The sequence below is a fragment of the Mirounga angustirostris genome, unplaced genomic scaffold (assembly GCF_029215605.1).
Source record: "Mirounga angustirostris isolate CCGP_5_RB_7025 unplaced genomic scaffold, mMirAng1.0.hap1 SCAF_12, whole genome shotgun sequence".
Classification (NCBI taxonomy): domain Eukaryota; kingdom Metazoa; phylum Chordata; class Mammalia; order Carnivora; family Phocidae; genus Mirounga; species Mirounga angustirostris.
This window is the reverse complement of record NW_026991720.1, coordinates 73,305,219-73,331,059: the sequence shown is the minus strand read 5'-3', so window position 1 is coordinate 73,331,059 and position 25,841 is coordinate 73,305,219. Positions and strand designations below refer to the sequence as shown.

Here is a 25,841-nt window from a genome sequence, read left to right as displayed (position 1 = left end):
TCACTCTAGAACTGACACAAGGATGCAGTCAACAGAAGGGACGCATCAAATGTCCCACACCTTTGCTGTAGACCTAAAGAATATTCCAAACCAAATATTCTAAAAAATATTCCATACCAACATTCTTCCTGGAAAGCACTCATTTAATTCTTTCGAAAAGTAGCCTGATAGAGGCAAGGCACCGTATCTTCCAGATCCTGTGTCAGGTTTCAACAATCCTTTGTTACATGGGTTGAATCTAACAAGACAAAAGTTTCAGACACCTTTCTGATATACAATTATTTTATCCTGCAGTTATTACTTAAAGAAGTAGCGACTGAACTGGGAGCAGAGAATTTAATTTCTCAAGTTTTTTTTTTTCTTCAGCTGTGGTTTTTATTGGATGAAAGGCAGCCGTGATTGTACTAAATAGGTTTTTTAAAAAGCTCTTTTCTGAGCACCCTTCTCATAGCAGCCATGCTATTACTTTCATACAATTTTAGAGCAATGCTGGGCTTATAATAGCCTTTGGACACCTGTGCATTGTAAAGCGTAGCACATTATTATTTGGGACACCCCTCAAATGCCAATTTACTAGACTGCAGATTGGTCCCTGGGCTCAATAAGAAGTCCATCTCCAGTGGCTGGGCTATACTCTTCTCCCCTCCTCCATTTGTTTTGTGCAGTAGATTCTATGAAGTTGTTATTATGTAATGGTTTCTATTAATCAGAAATTGTTAATATTTTGATACTTGAATAAATATACATGGTACACTCGTGTATCCAGTTGTCACAATAATTATACTATCTAATTATTATCATGTTCTATTTGGGCAGCATTTTATAAATTTCATATTCACAGATGTGTGCTTGTATTTGCTGAATCCCCTCAAAATCTCATGGGGTAGAGAGAGCAAATGACATACATATTTCATAAAAAAAAAAAAGAGCAATGGCTACAAATGTCCATGATGTACCCACAGTCATACTGTAGATAGTGGAATGTCAATCTGAACTCACATTTGCTGTTACTTCCTCAAGAAAAGGGACTTAAGCCATACTGATTATAGGATGACCCCTTTAGTGTGGATATTTTAATTGAGTTGGGGTATAGTTTGCCTGAGTGAAAGGCTTAAGAAGAAAGACTAGTAAGAGGTTACTGCAATAATCCAGGAGAGAAACAATGATGATTTGAATGAGGGTGATAGTGCTGGAAGAGTTTTTATAAGCATTTGCCAACTCGACTTAATATCATTTGCTGCTATGAGGAATAAAGGCAATGAAGGATGTCATAATGTTGGGTCTCAGCAACTGGAAGAATGCAGTTGCTATTTGTTCATATGGAAGGGGGCTATGAGAGGAGTAGGTTTTGGGTGTCAAGATTCAAGAGCCTAGGTTTGAGCTATTAAGTTTAGATGTCTATTAGACATCCAATGAAGTATATTGAGCAGATGGATGGATGGGTGAGTTTCAAGTTTGAATGAGGTATCCGGGCTGGAAATATGCTCTGAAATTCACAAATGCACAGATATTATTTAAAGCTATGAGACTGACTGGATGCAGGTTATAAAGATAACATGGCTTCCTAAAATCCATGAAGCCATGAAGTGTTTCAACAAGGTAGGAATGATCATCTGTGTTAAAGATTGCTGATACACTGAGTAAACTGAAGCCCTAGAAGTGAACATAATCTTTTCCAACACAGAAGTCCTACATGTGTTTGATAAGAGCTATTTTAATAAAGTGATACATATCAGAGACTGCAATGATTTCTGGAGAGAAAGAGAAGTGAAATGAGTGACTACAGACATTTCTTTAAGAGGTGTTTTGCTGAAAGAAAAATAGAGTAGAAACTGGAGGACAATAAGGGGTCAAGGGAGACCCCCTCCCCTTTTTTTAACCAAGAAAAGCAACAGCACTATTGTATACTAGTAGATAACCCAGTGGAGCAGGAAAAAATGGATGCTGCAAGAGAAGAGATCACTGTCAAAGCAAAGTATAACAGGAGAAAGGAGATAGGATGCACTATAAAATAAAGAGGTTGGTATTGGATACAAACATGAACTGTTTATCCATGGTGACAGGAGAAGAGACAAAGCATCTAGATCCAGATGTAGATAGGCTGACAATGTAGTAGAAAGAACATATGGAAATTCTTTTCTAATTGCTATTTCTCCTCAATGGAATAGAAAGCAACAATGCTATCTAAGAGTGAAGATGCCAGGATTAAACTATTTCAATTACAATAGCTTCACAGTTTATTTTTTCAATGATTTTATCTTTCTCTTAAATTTCTCGTTCTATTTTCTAAGCACAGTTCTTGACCATTTTCATTCATTTTTCTTTCAGATGAGCTGCAGTATCAGGTTTTCAGGTTCTAACAACAACAACAAGAATGCAGAGTGCTGGTTGAAATTCAGTGTATGGGTCTGGATATCACTGGCATTTGAACAGTATCATGTCTTTCCATAAAACTGGCAGGCCTGTCTACTTTTTCCAGTCTTCTTTTATATCCTCTAATAAAGCCTGTTATTAGTGCTGTTCCTTTATTGTCAAGTTTAATTTTGGGTATTTTATGTTTTTGCTTTTTTTAATGCAAATTACCCTCCTTTTATCCCCTATCATTTAAGAATAAAATATTTATTTACTTATATGAAAGAAAGCTAATTCAATTTCTGCCTCCTAGTAACTTTTGTGACTTTGGGCAAGTCATTTAATCCCACAAATATCTGTCTCTGTAGCTGGAAAAAGAATGAACTAAGTGACCTTTATAAATTTAAAAAATGTATATAAACAGAAGGATACTAACATTATTCCTATTTTTTTTTTTTTTAGCCAACTGATTCTCAGAGAATTTACCCACATGGTTCTGTGTATAATGAGAAGAAGTGACCCAGTCTGGGGGTAAATCACAAATGCATTTTCTAGTGGACACTAACTGGTTAAGGAGAGCTGAGAAACGAAACATTCCATAACCTACTGGATTAAAACAGAACCATTTATCTGTTTACAATTGTTCAGACTGGCAATTTAGGCTAAACCTAATCAGAGGAGGTTGTCTTGGCTTCATGCTATGTTGACTTGACTCATTCATGCAGATGCAATTAGTTGGCAAGTCAGCTGGAGGCTGGTTGACCCCACTGGGCCACATGCTGGCAGTTGGCTGGTGCTGTTGATCAGAGTGCCTTGGTTTTCCTCTACCTGGCTTATAAAGCAGGCTATCTTGGGCATCCTGGGCTTCAAGAGAGAAAACTCTCTTGAAGTAGCTTGCAAGCACAAGCTCCTACCTGTGTTTATATCTGCTGATGACCCACTGGCTCAATCGAGTCACATGATCGGGCCCAGAGTGCCTGCAGAAGAGTACTACACAGGGATATGGATGACAGGAGGCAAGATTCACTGGGAATTATTAACGTAATAATTTGCCACAGTTATGGATATGATTCAGCATAGTATCACTTTCTAGAACCAGTACAGTTTCAGTTGGTCACAGTCTAGGAAGCATGCACAGTAAGTCCAATGAGGTTGTCTGTTTGATTTAAAATACCCCAAAGCTCTCATATCCCTAAGTCTTCCCCTCGTCAATCTGCTACAGATGTCTGACATTTCAGTGTTAGATGGTGAATCATTTGTGTTAACAATCTGTTCCTCATAAGACAACTTAGTTCTCTATGAAATAGGCTCCACATAAATGTATCAGAAAATTTCCAATGGGACCAGTAGCTCTTAACAGTTACATTTAAAATAAATAAGGGTATTTGCTCTTAAGAGAAAGAATGGGAGAGAGTCATATTCTGGATAAGACTGCTGCTCTGAGAAGGTAGATCTGGGCTGAATACCACTTTAGAAGTCTCTGGAAAGTCAACAGGGTACAAGGATGGGAGCAAACTTTGAAGAATTTTTTTATGTTTCACTGAATCCCAGAGCTGAAGTATAAAGGTAGGGAATCCTTCAGCAACCTTACCTTCAATTTACCCAGTTCCTATAAACTTATCTCCTATGCATTTGCCATCATATATACCTTAATAAATTTTCTCTGACCAAAAATAGTATTTTTTACCCCATTTGGGCTTTCAAATTATGGCAATTTTTAATAATGATAATTATATTTTAAAGAAGAGCAATTTCTTACAGTGGTATTCAGACTTTGGGAGCCCACAGAGTATTTCTATTTTAATTTACTCATTTCTAGAAAAAGAAAAAAAAAGTCATTCTACCCATCCTCATCTGACCCACTCAAAGATGAGGATGAAGTTTTTATTATCCTAAAATTGCCTCTAGCTTCTGGAGAAGAAGGTGATACTATATGACCATACTGCTCTACCTTTATGTCTGCATTTTTATATAAAATCATGACCCAACAAAAGGAACCAAACAGCAACTTCATAAATTAAGGTCAATCGAACCTATCATTGAGGCTTGCCAATTATTTTAATTAAGGTGCTACCATTAATTTGAGCCCCTATTGTCTCCATGCAAATGTTTTAGTCCCTATGATTATATTTTATTTCTTCATAGTATTGATGCAGATATGGTCAATACTTCCAGAGCCAATATATACTTGTAATCAACATATTAGGTCTTACAATTATGTGTCAATAAAAATCAATTAGAAAACTAAATAAAGTATTATTCATTTAATTATTTCTATTCTCCTTGGTAGGTAACAGTAAATGGCCTTTCACTATATTCTCTAGAGAAGAGATACAAACATTTGGAACGCCTCACAAATTTGTGTGTCGTCCTTGTTCAGGGGCCATGCTAATCTCTGTATTGTTCCAATTTTAGCATATGTGCTGCCAAAGTGAGAAGATAGAAATATTTGGAAAGCAGCTGAATTTCTGATATGAATTGATTTCCTCTTCCTTCAATCTTGCTTCCTCTTTTTTTAGAATTAGAAAGATTTTATTTTTTTTACCCTTCCCTCTTTAAAAAAAAAAAAAAATTCCACTGCATTAACTGTATTGGGTACAAGAAGCCAGTGGGAAATTAATTCTTTAATAATACAACACACAGAAAAGCAGTCACTCTGGTGCCCAAAAGCAATCAGTGGAAGTGGTCAGAACTAAGAGAGCAACTTGCTTGGTCTGACTGATAAAGCAGTCTGGGAAGGCAAATGTCAATTACCAGCATAGTCAGGACAGAAATGATTAAGAATATGTAGACAAGAGAAAGTATCAAGGAAAAGCTTGTTGGACTGAGCTATGTTCAACATGAGAACTTTCTAGGTATGTGAGAAATAGGAGACAATTGGAGGGCTAGGTGGAAGTGCGGTTTCAGCCCTGAGTAGTTAGATTTAGTTGTTTTAACCGACGTACCTGTAGATGGCTCCAGACCTCCAGATGATCATCCCAGCCAGAAGGAAGCTGAAGAAGAAAGAAAAAAGAGAAGAGAAGAGAAGAGAAGAGAAGAGAAGAGAAGAGAAGAGAAGAGAAGAGAAGAGAACAAAGAACAAACCCACTGCCATAGCCCATGGTGCCAGGATCACTTGAGACAGGTTTTGAAGAAAGAAGAGAATAAAAAGAAAATATGCTACTTTTAAAACTACCATAATAACAAGTTGAAACCTATTTTTGTAAATGCCAAGAAGAAAATAGTTTAACAGATGTTCTTGCCTGTAAGAATTGACACAATCCAACTCTCAGGAGTAATTTTCTAGAAAGAAGAACTGGCCCAATGCAACTGGGAATTTACCAAATAATCAACTTGACTTTTCAAAATATGTTTGAGTGCTATAAATAGACAAAACATAACAAAAACCCTACGATGGTTCTTTACAACATTAGTCTATGAGTAACTTGATCAATTTAAGAGACACCCTTGATTTCTGAGAGACAGCAGAAGATTGGGGCAGAAGTCAGAATGAATGAGGAGACATATGAGTTCACATAAAAGAAAAATACAATGAAGTCTTTAAAAAAAATCCCAAATTATCTGCTATAGAAACCACATTTATAGGACATACTTGCATCAGCATTTCTAATAAAGCTCCCTAGAGTAGAGGCTGGATTGTTGATAGGATGACCCTGGTGGTGATTTTATTCAGGAGGGGCTTGTAATGGTAATCCCCTTGTAGACCCTACAGTTCAGAGTCAACCCCCCAGGCTTTCAAGTCCAAAAACCAGGAGTCCTTAGTCAACTAGAGAGTGCAGTCTCTCTGTGATAAAGTCCTGTTAACTGGTCTATGTACTTCTGATCACAATACCTCAAAGACCGCTCATTAATTTAAAACATCAGCCACATTATTCCAGTGGTTAAGTACCATTGTTCCTTTCCAAGGCTTCTCTTGTTCCAGATTCAACCAGAATAAGAAGTCAGACTTTAAGCTGTGAGTGCCCCAGTATGAATCCCAGCTTTGCCGCTTACTAACAATTTGGCACTGAGCACCTCTCTTAGTCTCTATGGAATCAAGTTCCTTCATTTCAACAAGGGAGCTAGTAACAGCTTCTACTCCAGACTGCTGTTATAAAAATTAAATGAACTAATACATATAAAGCACCCAGAATGGTGTCTGACACACAGTAGCAATCAACCACTTTGAGCTGTTATTAGCAAGATTTTTAAGAATCCGTATTTTTTCAGCAGGAAGTTGCTTGGTAAGTATGAAATGGAAGATCCAAGGCAGTAGAGTGGTGGTACTGGTAGTCTTTCATACAGAGTCTCTAATAAAGCTAAATTAACAAGTGTGTTTTTATCTCCCTAGTCTAGAGTCTTCCTTAATGGAGCAGTACTCACTACAAAATCAGGCAGACCTTCACTTTCTGAATCTCAATTTTCCAGGCTCTCCACTTTTCTCCATCAGAACCATTCCTGCCTCAGATGAATTAATATCACTGATTAAACTTCATTCAAGTGTGATCCCCTTGAGGCTTAGAGACATTATATATTGATTGAATCAATCAAACTGCTGGCATTTCAGAAGCACTGTTAGAGCCTATATCCTATCCTGTTAGATGTCAGGTTTCGAGGCTACGGCAAACCCTGTCCACGTCCTGCTCTGCATCACCTCAGCCCACCTGACTTGACCCGGGATAGGCAAACCCTCAACATGCCTGCATTGTTCTTCTCTACCTGAGGGCTTAAAATAATTACATCTCAAAGTCATTGCTGGAACTATGGCATCAAATAGGAGAAAGGATGTGATTACCTAGGTATGTCCCTGTATCTAGTCAGAGTGATCAAACACAAAAACATATTTATCTCCTGAAGCTTCCAAATCTTCCTTTTGGCCACTCTTCTGAGTACCTGTCCCAAGACACCAGCCCATTTTTACAGGCCTCAATCCTCAGGTGAAAAGGGTTTTAAATATTAATTGTTTAAAATGCTTGTCTCTAAACATGATGTATCCAGTCAGTAAAAAAAAAAAAAAAAAAACACATACACACACACAAAACAAAAAACTGAGCATACATCCCCAGTATATGTTTTTATATATTAATGATATACATGTACCATTATAAACAATGTTATTTAAATATAAACAGACATTTAAAAGGATGGGATAGCCAAATATTAATAAAAGTTCTAACATTTTAATTTGACATCCCAATAAATTATTTTGTACATACCCTGACCCTGATTTAGAAAGCATTGCTGAAAATTGGATAGCCACATGCAGAAGAATGAAACTGGACAAATGGTGTTGGGAAAATTGGATAGCCACATGCAGAAGAATGAAACTGGACAAATGGTGTTGGGAAAATTGGATAGTCACACGCAGAAGAATGAAACTAGAAAGCATTGCTTAAGGCATATGGTACATACCATACCGCAACTCTTAAATTTAAAAGCCAACAAATGCTGAATATGCAACTTTGTAGAAATCATGGTAGGACACATGGGGTACCACTTCATTACTGACCAGTGAAGTAGAAGCCCAGATTGCCCATCTGGCCTCTGCTGACACTCAGGGGGAGGATTCCTCGTTACTACTGGATGGCATGAGAATTCCAGTTCTCCCTAAGGCGTCCACCAAGCTGCCTGGTTGGAACAGGTAGAAATGCTTCACCACTGCTCCCCACATGGCCTTCACTGACACCACAGGGGTGGATAACGGCCTTGTGATTGCAGTGTGGTGGTACCGGTCCTGACTGTCCACGGGCCTTCTGTCACACCGTCCCAGTGGTAAGAGGGAAGGCTGTTGCACTCTTACCATATGGGGATGAAAGTCTGTTTCACGACTCAGCCTTCTCTGACGCTACTTTGGTGGGGAGGTGGAAGCACCCCGTTACCGCTGGGCAAGGGTTGAAGTCTAGGCTTCTCGACTTGGCCTTTGCTAGTATGGGTGGGGAAGGGGCCACCATGTTTTCTCTTTGCTTCATTTTGTTTTCCCTGTGGGGTTTGAATGTAGTAGAGTGGCTATTACCTGAAATTTTTCTGATTTGCAGGCTGCCCCTTTCTTCGTCCTCTGACTTGAAAGTATGGGTTTTTATTTGGACCATTTGTGTGCCAACAAATGTTCGTTGGCATTTACCAGTTACCTACATCTCCCCTCCTATCTAAGATGTAGCAGCCAACAAAAAACCCAGGACACTCACCAACATGGCGGTCCTTGAATTTCAAAGTTGCGTCTTCTGCCTTCTTTTCTCTACCTTACAGAATCTTCTTATGTTGTTTGATATATAACGTCTAGGGTTTCTAGTTATTTTTAGTGGGAGGGGAAAAAAGTATGTATGTCCAGGAATGGAAGTAGGATTTGTTTTATGTGAGATATTTAACATCCTTGTGTCTCAATTTGTTCATCAATATAATGATAATAACATCAACCTTGCAAGTTGTTGAAATAATTAGGTCAATTTTTTTTTTTTAAGTTAGCCTGGTGTGTTACACACTCTCTAAGAACCACTGTGTAAAAGAGGTTTCTAAAAAGTGCTAGTTATGTGAACAAATCAGTATAGTGTTATTTCTGTGACACACTGGGGTCACCCCTCTGAGCTCCATGTTACATACTCTCTAAAGCAGACATCTGTAGACAGTTTCTAAGAGAGCTCGTTGTACAAATGAATTAGTGCTGAAAAAAGAGGTTATCCTGTAGCATGGCACATTCTAGTTACAAAAAACATTTAAAAAAGAGAAAAATATGGCTATTATTACACCAGTAATGACATCAGTGTTTTTTATTTTGATACCAGTAATTACTGATGCAACTGACTAAAGCAGTTATTGGACATACCACAGTCTGAGTAAGGGTGAAATGGAGTGAAATGGAGTAATACTAACAAGAGGAATTTCTATAAAGACAAAAGGCACACTAAATTTGAGCTAAATTTCAGATAAAAACAAAGTTGCTGTGGTTATTAGTAGCAGTCATAATAATATTGCAAAAGATTTGTAAACACATTAGTTAGACCTTGTTTTCAAACTTTAGGGTCAATTACATCCCAAGAAACCTCAGTCTCTTTCCTAAAAATAAGTAAAGGTCAGTCAGATTAATTAAATCTTTTGAGATTATGCTCATGAAAATACTAAAAATAAGATCACATTAATAATTTTTTTTTAAAAAGTAGAAAACTTTAAAAGCCTCCTTCCCCTCTCCCATACCTCACTCAGCTACATCTGGGGTTTCCTGTTCACTTCCCAATGCTTGTTATGTACTTACCATTTTTTCTTCCACAAAGCAAGCCCTGGCTTAATTGTTTTCTTTTCCAGTTCTGTTTAAGACAAACTCTATAAAGTAAAGGGGAGGCAGCAAATCTCTTCTGTTAAAATTACCCTATGCATCATCCACCTCATGCGAATCCCGTAATTTTCAATGCTGCAGTTATTAGATACAAATGTAAATTTATTTCCACAATGAGGCAAATCACATTGCATTTGAGCAGATTTTTAAGGAGGAAAGGGTAGACATGGATGTATAATGTGTATGAGCACAAACTTTGGAACAAGACAAGCGGAGTTCAACTTTTGGCTTTACTACTTTTTGCTTTGGGCCTTGGGCTCCCTGTCCTTTTCTGTAAAATAGGGAAAATACAAAACAGAGTTGTTAAAAGATTAAATGAGTCCATACATATAAATAACTTAATACCTACCACAGAGGAAATGCTAATGTATCTACTGCAATATTTACTAAATGTTTGATTCCTTTAAATCACACTGACCGGATCATGTCCCTTTTCTCCATTTGCACTAAGAAAATCAAACTAACTGGAAATCAGTTTGAAAAACTTGCATGTCAAAAATTGACTTCTTACTTGTTGAAATAGAAGACCTTTGTGAAAAGAAGAACAGATAAAATAATCCTAGACCAGTAGGTACATCGACAACTTCTATGAAACCAAGCCATCCTCACAAACTATTAAGTGATAGACTGCATAATACATAGAATCCCTTCCAACTTCAAGAATCCAAGGGCCTACGGTTTATCCTAAAACAATTGACACAGAAAGTTGATGTTAAAAAAAAAAAAGAAAAAAGATGCTAGATCACTAAGTTTCACTATTATTTAGACACTGCTCAGCTGAAAGCAATTGAACAGTATTCCAAGAGCAAGAGAATGGCAGGGCATCAGATTGTCTATTTATGAACAATCAGACTGACCTGGTCACCTCTATTAATTAAAAAAATTTTTTTGACTTATTTGGGGTAAGTGGATTAGGTTAACCTATAGCCATGATACCATATAGTTAAAGCTTTAAAAGTAATAAAATATTACCATCAATGATAATGATGAGGATTATAATACTAATTCTCATGATGATGACAAGAGCAATTGGAGAGATGTCATTAATAGATTTCGGGTGTGACTGCTTAGTAAAGCAAATGAACCATACAACTTGGCAGGGGTTCTCTCCCTATGAACTTACACATGTTATGTTTACCGTATTACTTTATGCAGAAAAACCACTGACAAAGAAATTTAAAATAAGATCACTGCAGGATAAATGGCCAAGGACAGGGTGGGCTGAGTATGGAGAGATGAGCGCTTGGCCCCGATCGCTCCTCTGCTCCCCCACATTGGAGAAGAGTAAACACTGTTATCACACACAGTTCTGGGGATCAAGGTTGGCAGATACAATTTAAAACCCTCTCTGTACAGCAAAAAATAAAACTATTTTCTTATCAGTGTGATTGTGTGAGATAATAATTTAATTTCAGTCTGTTTATTAATTGTCTACAGACTCAGAAAGATCCTCCCTCACAAAGAGCCATTCTCAACAAAGTAGGCAGGCAGAGAGATTTCTCCCAGCTGTTCTCAGCGGTGCTCAGATCGTTCAAGTGAATTACTGGAAACAATGGATACTGAGAATAAAAGAAAAATGATTGGAGAGAATAGAAGTTGATAGCATTGAAATAAAAACCTTCCAGTGGGGCAGACCTGTGTGGAACTGCATGTCTTTGCATATTTCCCCAAGGAGAGAAGTAAAGAATGGTTTTGGCTGTGAGATGCATTTTAAAACTGTAAAATAAAAGGATCATGTATCAAACCGAATTGTGTTGGCTTAGAGACATATTACATCTTTGCACAATTCTGCATTCTCTACATTATTTTTCATATTTATTCATTTACTTTATTCCTCCCCTAGCTTTTCTCTTCCTAATATGGATGGATGGATGGATGGACCAATGATTTATTGGTATTGATTCAGTGGCATATAAATCTAAACTCCTGATCACTTAAAAATCCTCAATGAATCCTGAAAATAGCTGTAAAATATTTTTCCTCATCATTTCTAAAATGCTTTGTAATTTAGAGCATGCTGCATTATTCTTGGACCATTCTTTCGGTGCACTTCCTGCCGAACCAGCCAGTATTTCCATAAATCCGTTTATTATTCTCAGGGCACAAATAAAAGTCTTATATTGGCATAAGTCCAAGAAATCTATACGAAGAGAAAGTTGGTGCCTCTATTCCCAGCACCTGGTCACTAGATAGCACTATTTCAGACGAACATTGAGATAGAATGGGTACAGATGACATTGTACAATGAGCTCTATTTATGGGAATAACATTACCATTAGAAAGATGAATGGGGGTTAAAAGGAAGAGAACTAGTAAATAAGGAAACAAGTAGTTTTTTATTATGATTTTAAATACAATCCTTGGCTTACAAGAAAATGTAAGTTGTAGTCACAGAAAAAGAGCTGTACTTAAAAACACCTTTTCAGGGCGCCTAGGTGGCTCAGTTGGTTAAGCGACTGCCTTCAGCTCAGGTCATGATCCCTGAGTCTGGGGATCTAGTCCTGCATCGGGCTCCCTGCTGAGCAGGGGGTCTGCTTCTCCCTCTGCCCTCTTCCCTCTCATGCTCTCTGTCTCTCATTCTCTCTCTCTCAAATAAATAAATAAAATAAAATAAAATAAAAAGCATACTGCAAGACAGGGATGCCTGGGTGGCTCAGTCAGTTAAGTTTCTACCTTCAGCTTAGGTCATGATCCCTGAGTCCGGGGATCTAGTCCTGCATCGGGCTCCCTGCTGAGCAGGGAGTCTGCTCCTCCCTCTGACCCTCCCCCCTCTTGTGCTCGCTCACTCTCTCTCTCTCTCAAATAAAAAATTAAAATAAAAAAATAATTAAAAACATCTTTTCATTTAGACCTTTTGTGCGTCCTGACAAGGCAAGCCCAAAGTTTTAGAACCTACTTTTATCTATCACAGCTAACCAATATAAAAATCTCACCATGTTCCAAAATGCGTTTTACTCTTTGGGGTAACTAGCCCCAAAGGAAACTAGCCTTTAGTTTCCACATCACGATCACACAGTTATCATACACTATCATGTAATCACATCATGCCCTAGATTTAAAGGCATTATGACAAATCAGTGGTTAAGTATAAAACAGAAGCTAATTTTGGCAATCATAAAAACTCATTAGTCAATATGATTGACTCAGGATAAACCACGAGTCTTTTTACTTTTCTAGAGCACAATCTGTTTCGAGGAATTTAACAAATAGTCTCTTGTGGTAAATAGTTGGGACCATTCCAATAAGAGAAAGTAATGCTGTCTAAGATTTTGTTGATTAAGAAAAACTGTTCTACCCAATGTCTTGTTATGCAACAACTGTTCTCCTTAGTGATGTGAGGTGGGAATGACCATCTGGGATCCCAGGACAGTTTAAGAATAAGGGACTCTGCGTCTCAGACCAGCTGCATGGTTTTTAGGAGCACACCCTTCAAGGAGACACTGCAGTCCACGCTGATTTCTTCTCTACAGATGCCACCAAGTCCATCTCTTCCTGCTTTCATACCTGCCTCCCTGAGCACTCCCTCTGTCCCCACATTTCTTCACAGCAGTTGTATCCAGAGAGATTCAGAGTTCTTCTCTCATTCTGATTTATTTTGCTGCATGAATAAGAGTAAACATGTATAGAAGACCTATGTTGTGACTGGCACTATTCTAAAAGCTTGGAATATGTGAGCTCACTTAAATCCTTTGAGGTAAAAACTATTATTACATTCACATTACAGAGAGGAAACTGAGGCACAAAGGGCTAAGCATGCTACCAAGGGTCACTCAGCCAGGGAGAAATGTAGCCAATATTTCACCTTAGGCAGCCTGTGTTCAGAATCCACTCTTAAAGCACTACTCCTTCGCCTTGAGACTAGTGAGACTAGGGTGTCCAGAGAATATACAGGACACCCAGTTACCATTTAGTATCAGATAAACAGCCAGGCTTTGTTAGTATAAATATGTCCATATATTACCTGAGACATCCTTATACTTAAAAATCATTTTTTAAATCTAATATTCAACTATAACTGGGTGCCTGTATTTTTATTTGCTGAATCTGGCAACCTAGCTAGGGACTGTCACTTAGACTGACTTTTCTGAATAATGTCCCTTCCCCGACATCATCCCCACGACCTTCAGCAGTGGCTTGGCAACTGCCAAGGCTTTTTCCTAATCCATCACCCTGGGCTCATTAGCTGCCTGCTTAATGACAAAGCTTTGGAGAAAGTTCTCAATATTATAGATCAGGGCTTGGGAAACTTTTTCTGAAAAGATCCAGATAATAAGTTTCAGGTGCTATGGGTCGTAACAGTCTCTGTCCCAACGAGTCAACTCTTCCAATAGAGCAGGAAAGCCACAGACAATACAAACACCAACAAATGTGGCTATGTTCCAATAAAACTTTATTTACAGTAACAGGCAGCAGCTCCTATTCGGCCCATGAATACTCAGTTACTGATCCCTGCCATAGACTCTCCTGGCAGACTTGGGGAGGTGAGTTCCCCATCGGAAAGCAATCAACCCAACCAAAAGATACCACTAGAACATAAGCTCTCTCTGCAAGTTATCTGCTGTTTAGTGAAAGAAATCATCAGTGGAGAAACTGCCCCTCAGTACCTTCCAGAATAGGGACAGCCTGCATCTAAGGCAGGTCTTGGGTCTTGCCGTAGGTTTTGTATGTGCCCCCTGAGATGGAGCTATCTCTAATTACCCACTCTTCTGTTTTCATTTCCACACTACCCAAAGAAGCCTGTCTCCTTTTATCTTCTATTTCCTCTCTTCTTCCCTTTAATTTACTTAACGGTATGCAGTTATACTCTTTGCCTATTGTTTTACTCCTTCCGTTTCTACTGCATTTAAATCCTTAGATGCAAATTCCTGACCTTCCATGTCCCAAAAATCTCATACTTCCCCAAGTCCTTCCTGACTACCAAATCCAGAGGCTTGCCTGTGTTCCATACCCTGTTTGATCATTCTGCCATGTTTACAACTTTGAATTGTTTGCTTCTCAGATCACTGTCTTTCCTTGGAACCCGAGATTGAGTTCTTGCACTGTTCTCTTCTTCCCCCTGTGACCACATTTCTCGGTCTCTAGAGATAACTGTCTACACTCATGGCCAGAGAATTCTCGCTGTTCTTTTAGGTGGAATCTCTTCTGCTTCCACTCTCTGAGAGCCTAGAGCTACCATGACTGCTGATAATTACAGGGATAAAGCAAACTCAATCTATCCTGTTACAGGCTGAAATGTGTTTCCCTCCACCCTCCCCAGGTTTCTCTGTTGAAGCCCAACCCCCAGTATCTCAGAATGCTCTTGTATTTCAGGGTAGGGCCTTAAAGAGCTGATTAAGTTAAAATGGGGCTCTTCGGGGTAGGTCCTAATCCAATTTGACTGGTATTCTTAGAAGAAGAAGAAATATGGAAGCACAAAGAGCCACCAAGGCTGTGCATACAGAGGTGGGACCATGTGAGGACACGCAAGAAGGCAGCCACCTGCAAGCCAAGGAGAGAGGACTCAGAAGAATCCAAACCTGCCAACACCTGGATCTTGGACTTCTAGCCTGCAGAACTGTGGGAAAATAAATTTTTGTTGGTCAAGCCACCCAGTCTGTTGTATTTGGTTATGGCAGCCCTAGCAAACTAAGACGTATCCTAAACCTTATTAAACAACCCCATACAGCACACATTACTTTGCAATCTGCTTCTCCTCCAAAAGTCCATACAGCACGAGTACACTGGACACCAGCCTACTTTGCTGTCTGTTCCGCATTTAAACTCTAGCCACTATCATGTTCTTCTAACATACACAAATATACAAATATTGGATTAACAATCCAAATGTAAAAAGCTGAAACTTTAAGATTTTAGAAGAAATAGAAGAGAATATATTTTATCATCTCAGTATAGGGAAGAATTTCTAAATAAGTCACAAACAACACTAGCCATAATGAAAATCATAAATAAAATTACATCAAAATAAAATATTTTAGTATAAGAAAATTGGCCATAAACAAAGTGAAAAAAGTCACACACTTGAGGAAAATATCAGTAACATGTGTAGTTGATAAAAACAATACTTGGATGATATTAAAAACTCATTCAAATAAGATTAAAAATCCAATTGAAAAATGAGCAAAACAAATAAATGGAAAGTTTGCAGTAGTGGAAACTTAAATGTGTAATAAAATGAAACTCATCTCCCTAGTAATCTATGAAATACAAAATTAAAAACCACACGGTATACCATTTCAGTGAATTAGATTCACAACTAAACAAAAACAGAGACAAATACAAGTATTGGTGAGGATGTAACTTAAGTGGAACACACATATGTTGTTAAAGGGAAAACTAATTGTCAATAAATACAACAAATTTGAAAAGCTGTATATTCTGTGACCGAGCAACCACACTCTTGGCTTAGAAATGGATTTTCAATTACTACTATACACTATAATTGCCTCAGGAGCTTTTTGTTTTATCTTTAGTACTAGTACCTAATCCCTGCCCCAGAAGGAATGCATAAGAATCTCGAAGGGTGAGGCTCAGACAAGGATGAGAGGGATTGCAATCTCCAGCCATTGCTGACATCCCTATCCCCTAAAACATTTCACATAGGTGCACAAGGAGACACATATAAGAATACTCATTGCAATATGATCTATCATAGCTAACAATTGGAAACAAAATCAGTGTCCTTCCTCAGGAAAAAGGATTAATAATTTGTGGTATAGTCACACACTAGAATATTCCAGAGCAGTTAAAATTAAAAAGCTAGACTTGTGTAATTCAATATGAATAAACCCTAAAATATAGTTTTAACTAAAAATGTATTCAGCATTATATGTGTAGTAATACTAGAAATTTAAGAATATATAGTTAGTACTTTTTTTTATAGCTACTTAATAGAGAGAAACTTTTGGGGAATGAAAAATATCAAAGTTGTACAACATAACAGTGACTAATTCTGAGTAAGAGCGAAGGGGACTGGATTGGAGAGGCATGTAAAGGAAGGTTTTAGCTCTACTATATCTTTAAAATGTTATTTAAAGTGCAGACTATAAGGATGCAAATGTGGCAAAATGTTGAGAGTTGATTGGACTGGGTAGTGGTCTTGTATTCTATATTTGAAATATTTCAAAAAAGAGAAGGAAAGAGGAAGGGAGTGGGGGGAAGGAGGAGGGAGACACTTGGAGGAGGCTAATCTTTGGAAATTAAGCCAAAGATAAAGAGTATTTATACCACAAAAGTTGCACTGAAAGTCAGTTTAAGAAATTCACATTCGATTTTGAACTCATCCTCCATGGAGAACCACAGTAAGGTTTTGAACAATATGCCTTGAGAGTGGACCTTTTATGGCTCTTTCCACCCTATACTACCAAATCCCCTAAAACCGGTGACTATGATAGGTATAAACTACCTAGTCTTGCTGACCTTAGAGAGCGAGAGAGAGAGTTTGAAATGATCCTTTGTAACTAACACACATATTAAGATCAAAATGGTTTCTTCATAGGTACTTGGCCTTCTGCCTTTAGATCACATTTTGGTAGAAAAGTGATATTGTGCTTTGACATTCTTATGAACTTTTCCACTAAGATTGCTCAGTTATTTTTATTATTTTGCCTCTCAGAGTCTTTATGAGACTTTTGCCTTCCCACCAAAAATTTGGACTCCTCATTGAAACCAACCTTTTTCTTTCAGAGTTGGTTGGTGCCTCTTCCTTAGTGATTAGCAAAGTTGATCATATTTTTGCTACTGAACTTTCAAGAGTGTAGTGTAATCACTGCTGGCCTCACTGCTTCTCCATGTCCACTGTAAACCCCTTGAGAGCAGGAGCCATGGCTCCTTCTTGGGCAGCGTCTCTGCGTCTCATCCTGACTAACACCCGCACAGCCTGAATTTTCCGAAGCAAATGCCTCTTCCTCAAGTTAAGTTACCACACTGGTTCATTCATTCATTTGGGGTGGCTTATACTTTAACCAGTTCTCTCTGCTCTTTCTTTATGAGCTTTTTGTGGCCTTTCCTATTTCTTATTTCATAATTTTAACTGATTCCTACAATAAGATTTCCCTCCTCTGAATATCTATGGGACTGTTCATAACCTTGAATTTGATGTTTGTCATAATGGTTATGTCTTTATGCATATAAGTTAGATCTTTGTAAAGGGCAGAATCTTCTCTCCTTTCTCTTTTCAGATCCTCAATGACCCAGGATTTCTCAAAGTGCCACCCTGACCACATGCATTCAAATAACCTGAGGCTACTTTTCATGAAGTTAATTTTTAGCCTCCCTTCCAGAATCTCTGGGTCCAAGGTAGAAAGAACTGAGGCTCACACTAATGTATTAGGTATCTTTATGACAAGAGCTTTATATATTTTAACAAATTCAATACTAATAATAACTCTATTTAAAAAGGTATTAGTATCCTTATTTTATAGCTGAGAAACTGAGAATTACAAAGTGTGTAGCATAGTTTTTGAAGTCAGATTGCCAGGGTTCAAATCTCAATTTGATTACTTAATAGCTATGTGATTTAGAGGCAAGCTTTTAATATTTGTGTGTGTAAGTTTCTTCGTTTAAAGTATGCATTAAAAAATGACAGCTAGCCCATGGAAGTGTGAGGGCTAAATGAGAACAGAAAAGTTCTGTGAAAAATGCTCTGAGACAAAATAGTCCTCAATAAATCTTAGCTTGGGAGATCATCGAATCCCACATTAAGTAATAGAGGAACTGGGATTTATCTTAGACCAGGGCTCAGAAATTTTTCTATCAAGGGCCAGAGAGTAAATATGTTAGGCTCTGCAGATCGTGCAGCCTGTTTCAACTAGTCAACTCTGCCCCAGTAACAGAAAAGCAGTCAGTTAAAGAGGTGCCTTGGTGGCTCAGTGTGTTGAGGTCTGATGCTTGGTTTTGGCTCAGGTCATGATCTCCATCCAGGTCAGGAGATGGTGCCCTAGTGCTTTGGGGCTCCATGCTCTGCTTCCCCTCTCCTTCTGCTCCTCCCCATCCCCCCCCCCAAATAAATAAATCTTAAAAAAAAAAAAAAGAAAGAAAAGAAAAGCAGGCATTAAGAAAATGTTTTAAAAAATGGTTGTGGATATATTCAGATAAAACCTCATTTATGGACACTGAAAGTTGAATTTTATGTAACTTGCACAAGCCACTAAATATTCCTCTGAATTTTTTCAACCATTAAAAAATACCAAAAAACTCACCCTTCTTAGCCCCCAGCTAGTAGGAAAACAAGCAATGGCCAGATTTGGCCAGGAGACTATAGTTTGCAGACCCCCCACCTCAACTACCAGGTTCCAAAGCTTCTGATACAACACAGCTGCCTAAGTGAACTTAGAATGCAAAACTACTCAGCAAGTATTTAATCAGTTAATACCATAATTTTCAAGGTTTCTGCTTCAATATATTAATGCTTGTGTAAGAAGAAATTAAGTAAAATGGAATCCCTTATCATCCCTTGGTTCTGTATCCTTTGAAGACACTTACACTCTAGCTGAACCTTTAATTCGTTAACCACCTCTTCTCAAAATCATCCTCTTCTCTTCCTACCTCCATCAGCCTCTTTCCCTGGGATACTCAAATTGAGATCCCAAGGCAAGATCATATCACGATGGCTTGTGCCAATTTGTCACTTACTAGCTCTTCCCTTCAATTAATCCAGAATGTCCTTTTAAAAAAAGTGCTCTTAGACACTAAATCTGCCCAGCCCACTCAGACTCAAGCTATGCTTCCTCGGGCTCACCGATTGCACAACTTGCCCACTGCCTTTCAGAGATCCATCCATTAAATTGCAGGAAAGGTGAAACAAGCAGAATCTGCTGGCAACCGTGACCAGTGAAACCAGAGTAACTGAATAAAAAGTCCATGATTAATTCGATTCTGCTAGTCACCCACACTGGGATCTGGACAGAAAGGGTGACAGAACATTAACATGACAGATGATTGCTAGAGCACCATTTGGCTATCACTGATCCATTTATGTAAATATTTAGATAATTCTAATATCTAAGTAGCTAAGTTAATATAATATTGAATACAAGTGTGATTGAGAGTCTTGAATGTAAGAGTATATAAAAGATTCTAATTAATTTTATAGAAGAAAACAATGCAGTGAAATCTGAACAAATCAGATATGGCACGCATTTTAAAAGAAACTTTGGACCTAGACAGAATTTTCAAATTGAATCTCAGCATTTCCTCTTCTTTTAGAGGCAAGACAAAGCCTTCACTCTCCCATGAACAATCTGAAGAAACCCCTCACCTTCCTGGAGCACTGTGCCATTCATTTCACCAGTGCCATTACAATTCAGTAGCTGGTTTTTTTGCTAAAGTGCTGGTCCTGCAAATCCCCAGTGCCACCATCCAAAGACCAAAAGCCAGGGTGATTTTATACCTCTGAAATAGTTGGATTTTCTCAGCACCGAATATTTCAACATGGTCTCTGCTCTCTCATTAGAAACAAACATTTAAGATGAATGGTTTTTAAATGTTAACCATAGTGAGTACTAATGCCTCAGTGCAGAATTATCAAAAATATACAAATGTCTTCTTCACATTCCTATCCAGCATGAATGGGGGCCTACCAAGAAGAACTAAAAAAAAGGGGGGGGGCACTTAAAAACCTCTTTTCCATAGCTTTTCATGCTATGGTTTAAAGATCAGAGGGCTAGGGGCGCCTGGGTGGCTCAGTCGTTAAGCGTCTGCCTTCGGCTCAGGTCATGATCCCAGGGTCCTGGGATCGAGCCCCGCATCGGGCTCCCTGCTCGGCGGGAAGCCTGCTTCTCCCTCTCCCACTCCCCCTGCTTGCGTTCCCTCTCTCGCTGTGTCTCTCTCTGTCAAATAAATAAAATCTTTAAAAAAAAATAAATAAATAAAAAAATAAAGATCAGAGGGCTAAACCCAGGCCTAAATTCAAATCACTTTTCTACCTCCTGTTGGGGCCTCATTCACTTATCTTTGATTATAATTAGCAGTGATCAGATTTAGTGTTTCTACCGACATTCTAGCATATTATGTGATATCTTCATTAAGCATCTCGTGTTAACTTATGAAGTAATGGCTCCTTATTTCCTTTCCCTAGTCATATTACTTACCTATGAATAATCCTATGTACTCTACCTGACTTTCTGCCCTGGTCTAATCGAAGAGAAAGGAAAGGAAGAGTCTCTGGATAATAATAGGCAGAAAGGAAGCCAGTTAGTTTTGGCTTGTAAATGTAAAAAGATTAGCAACACAGTTTATTCTCAGTCCTGACTGAATGTCATCTGGGTTGAGACTAAAGAATGGCAATGATAAATGGGCAAAAAAATTCTCTAAATCCCAAAACCTTCTGCGAAGCTTTTTCCTGAATTACCTTTGTTTTGACCCGAAGTGTCTCATCTTGTAGACACATTCTCACTGTTCCTCATCTCACCCTGCTGAATTAACCAAACATCTGTCTACATCAGATTCAATTTATATGGCATTTAACTCAGTATCTTGGAGTACAGTTGAATCAACTACAATCTGTAAAATCCTTAAAGGCAAAGTTTGTTTCATCTTTGTGTTCATAGCACATTGCTTGACATATAATTGATGCTCAAAAAAATTGGCTGGCTGATTGAATAAACATATCAGCCAATCCATTCAGTCCAGTAAGAACTATTTGACTAATTCATGACTTGACAGAACTGCCTAGCTGACCTGATTGATTTCCTTTTCCTTAATCAAGGCAGACAGAATATTTGGATCTGCTGTGCATGTTTAGATAAAGACTCAGGACGTCCCAGTTAGCCTCCGACTCATCCTGATCATGCCCCACACTTGTGTCTGTTTCCCTTGAATTCATATTTCCATATAACCATTATTACAAAGTTAATAAAGAGAATATAAAAAAGTTGGATCATTAAATTTCTTACAGGCATAATAAAGCTGCTTATTTTCATGCCTGTAAAAGGGTATCTAATTTCTATTTCATTTTTCTTCTGAGTTCTTCAAATATACCATAGGCTTTATTTTATTGGTTTTTGGTTTCCTCATTACAGACAAAGTGCTTCGATAGCACAGGGTGGAATGAAATTTGCCCAAGGACAAAGAGATGGCATTAGAACTCAGGTGCCCTGGCTTGGCTTTCAGTTCAATGTTTCTTACCACTTAAAAAAATAATAATAATAGAAATCTTTTTCTGATTTTTCTAGAATCAGCTGGAAAAAAAAGAGTTGGTTTTTAAATTTTTATTTATATACACTTAGAAACTATTACACATGGACTCTTTCAACTCCCTCGAATTTCAAAATTATTTTGGATATCTCAGTATTTTTATAATTGAAATTATCCTCTTCTTGTCTTGATATGTAGAAACCACAAGGCAAAACATCCAGTTTATACCAAGTACTCATATTATCTCTTTCAGTCAAGAGATTATATGATCCTCTCTAGGAAAGGGAAATCTATATAATCAATTAATACTAATATTTTAATTCTGCACAGAGCTTTACAAGCCAAACAAAAACATTAAGTAAAAGGATACAGGCACCATGGCAAAGAGAACCATAAACATAAATAAACTTCTGTCGGCAGGCCACACAGGGCACAGCAGATAAACCAAACCACTCTTTTAAGCCACCTCTTTTTCTGACATAATCCAGGTCTGACAAACGTCTTGGTTTATATTCAGGATTTAGTTTTGTTTCAGGAAAGCAAAGTAACATTTTCAAGATGGTATATCAGCATGTTTTCAAAAATTACAGACTAAAGCTGCAATTTCTATATTAACAACTCATTGTCTTACAAATGCCATATTCGCCAAGAGATGGTTTACAAGCATTGTGGGGATCTGCAATCCCTGCCACCATAGCTTTTTCATTGCCCGATCCCTACCTCTAAGAATATAGCCTAGGTCAGCTGTACAGACTTGAAGAAAGTTTCTTAGTAATTTTCCTTATTCAACCTCATTTTAATTTTCTTTTCAGTAAAAGATTCCTCAGAAATGCTAGCCACAGATATGCACTTCCAACTAAGGAACATTATGCCTTAACAGAGAAGAACAGTAGGGGGCTGGCCATGAGCCACTGAGGACCTCCCACAGGTTCCTGTGCCTGAAACCCTGGGGCCCAAACCCGAACCAACCACCTGAATCTAGGCAGATCCAGTTGACAAATATGCTAGTTCTTACCGCTTTTTCAGCCCTGACTGACTGCTATTTCCTTTACGTGGACTTGGCAAGTAGTAGTGAGTGAGTTCTGGATGCAAACCACATTAAGGAGAATTTGATTATTTTCCTCGTTTGTTTTGCCTTAGGCAGAAGTAAATTCAGTGAGAAGCCAGGAGCATTCTGATACACCAAGAGATTATAACTTATCCAACCTTTACTAGAGTACCCCAGATATCCAGCTCTGGTTGGAATTCATTGTGTGGCCCTGGATTGGTCACATCACAGATCTAAATCTCAGTTTCTGCACCTTTTTCCTGTGGACAATACTACCTTCTGCTTTACTTAGAGCATTGTGGTACTGATGCCTTGAGCTAATATAGGTACAACTGCTGTAAAAGGTCAAAGGCTAATGCAAACAGGAGATGGACCCTACGGAATACACAGTCCTCAAATACAGAGTCCTTCTACATACACCCCTCAATAGGAAACAATGGTGTCACAAAAATTGAGGATTTGGTGAGAACTTTCAGAACACCTACTTTAATATACTTTCTTCATAGATACAGAAACAGAGACCCAGAGAGAGTAAATTCTTTAAGATATAATGATCTAACTGGTATTAAAACCTCTATCATCAGGGAACCCAGATCAATACCTGGCTAAGAAGGCTCATCCTAGCATCACATCCCAGTACATTAATTTCCAGAATACTGAGTCATGTGTGTAAAATAACCTAATCTTCCTATGTCGACCCACTCATTTCACAGGAATAAAATCAACTACATACACAAATTACAAAAAAGTATGGAGTTCAGGCACCAAAGAAAAAGACAGAGGTTAAAGGGTACTTTAAAAAGTTTATCCAAATATAAGTATCACTGCATCGTATCTCAGAAACACAGGAAAAAAAAAATCCACTCCAAAAAAAGGCTTCTCTGTAAGTTTCAGCCAGAAGATGCCTTGCATATTTTCTTTCCTCATACTTTGTTGGATCATGATAAAAAAAAATTATTAATTTTGATTATAAAAAGAGAAGTAACTATGTGAGAAAGTTATTCATTATCTTTTTTTTTTTTTTAAGATTTTATTTATTTGACAGAGAGAGAGAGTACAAGCAGGGGAAGAGGCTGAGGGAGAGGGAGAAGCAGGCTTCCCGCTGAGCAGAGAGCCCACTGTAGGGCTCGATCCCAGGGTCCCTGAGATCATGACCTGAGCTGAAGGCAAACGCTTAACCGACTGAGCCAGCCAGGTGCCCTATTCATTATCTTCTTATTTCTGGAAGTCTCTGCCCAGATACCCACCACCTGTCCACACATACACAGGAGTATACGGAGGACACAGGACATGGGGAGAAATTTTCAGTTCAGCCATTTTGAGTCTCCCCTCTGCTTCTCCCACAGTCAATAAAACATAAAATACTATTATGTCTTTTTATCAACACAAAGATATCTACAGCAACTCACAGAGAGTTTGTCTTACTGGAAACATTTTTTCTTTGGTGGCATCAGGTCAATCATTTTTAAAGAAGTTTTTTCTCACTTTGTACTTACATCATCCCTTCTATGCAAATGCATGATATTAGATCTTAAAAAGTAGAGATTACACTATATGAGTCTTTGATTAATATTTGTTTGCCATAATAATGCTAACAATACCCAGGAGAGATTTCAGAGATGTTCGGACAATCCCATGCCTGCCAATATAAGCATAAGGAATCATATATTCTCTAAATTGATTTTACTCATGAACAGAATGTGAGAAATTAAGTAAATCTCACTGGGGATTCTGAAGTAGAGATCTTAATTGTCAATATGTCCTAGCAACAATGTTCTTCACATCTATTAAAATATCAGGTAAACCTCAGTGGAAATAAATAGTGCACAGTCTAGATTTGTCCAAACAATGGAACCAGAGAATATTTTTGTAGATCTTCAAATGATTTTTTGATATTTTACATAACAAGCAAACTAAAGCTATTTTAGTTAGCAATTTAAACCATATTATGACAAATTTAGCACTTACATATTTAACAAAGGAAGAGGTTAATGTATTTGTTGATGTGTATGAAACACAGGACAATTCAAGTACACTGAAAAATAATGTCAGACATCCAAGTTTCCAGATTGTTCCATTTCTAGTATCTTAGTGACATTTGGGTCACTCTACCCTGCTAGACTTTTACGTGTCCATCTCAAAGGTGATATTCTGTCATAGCAGACAGACTACAGGAGAAAACAGATTTCAGTTTAAGTCACGACCGCAACACCTAGGAACTGTGCTATATTGAGCAATTATTTGATCTCACTGAGCTGTAGTCTCACAGCTTTAAATAGGAATAAACTACCAGCTCCGGAGACTTGTGAGAATTAAGTGATATAAAGTACTGACCACAATGTTGGATGTAGATAGGTGCTCAGTACTGGGGGTCAGAATTATAATCTCCCTCCCTACCTCACGTCAGGGGTAATAAAGGGTGATACCTCATTCCCAAATGCAACAGCTAGGCTCACAGCATGCTCCCTTTCTAAATAATAGTTTCTTTGATTACAACTAAGCTTGTTAGCTTAAATGGTTAAAGTACACAAGAGCTCACAGTGACTAATAAAATAAATGTTAAAACATAATGGAAGGGTGGAGCAAGATGGCGGAGGAGTAGGAGACCTGGATTTAGTCTGGTCCCAGGAATTCAGCTAGATAGGGATCAAACCATTCTGAACACCTACGAACTCAACAGGAGACTGAAGAAAACAATAGCAGCAACTCTCTGAACAGAAAAGCAACCACTTTCTGGAAGGTAGGACGTGCGGAGAAGTGAATCCAAGGCGATATTCGGGAGCATAGACGGCAGGGGAGGGGGCCCCCATCAGCTGCTACCGGCAAGTGATAGACCAGCAGAGCACAAAATCAGAACTTTTAGAAGTCGGCTCTGCTGAGGGATGTCGCTCCAGTGGCTAAGCAGGGGGTGGAACCCTCGTGGGACAGTGTGGTCTCAGGACCCTCGGGGTCACAGAAAGACCAGGGGTGCCTGAGTGTGGCAGAGCTCCCAGGTATCGGAGC

At 38.2% G+C, this 25,841-nt stretch overlaps 1 non-coding gene across 1 annotated transcript; it reads right to left on the bottom strand.

Annotated features, from left to right (window-relative positions):
- Nucleotides 1–4,687: 4,687 nt before the first annotated feature.
- Nucleotides 4,688–4,791, bottom strand: LOC123836160 (U6 spliceosomal RNA). Its single transcript, XR_006788864.1, has one exon. It is a non-coding gene; the product is annotated as a U6 spliceosomal RNA (small nuclear RNA).
- Nucleotides 4,792–25,841: the final 21,050 nt, after the last annotated feature.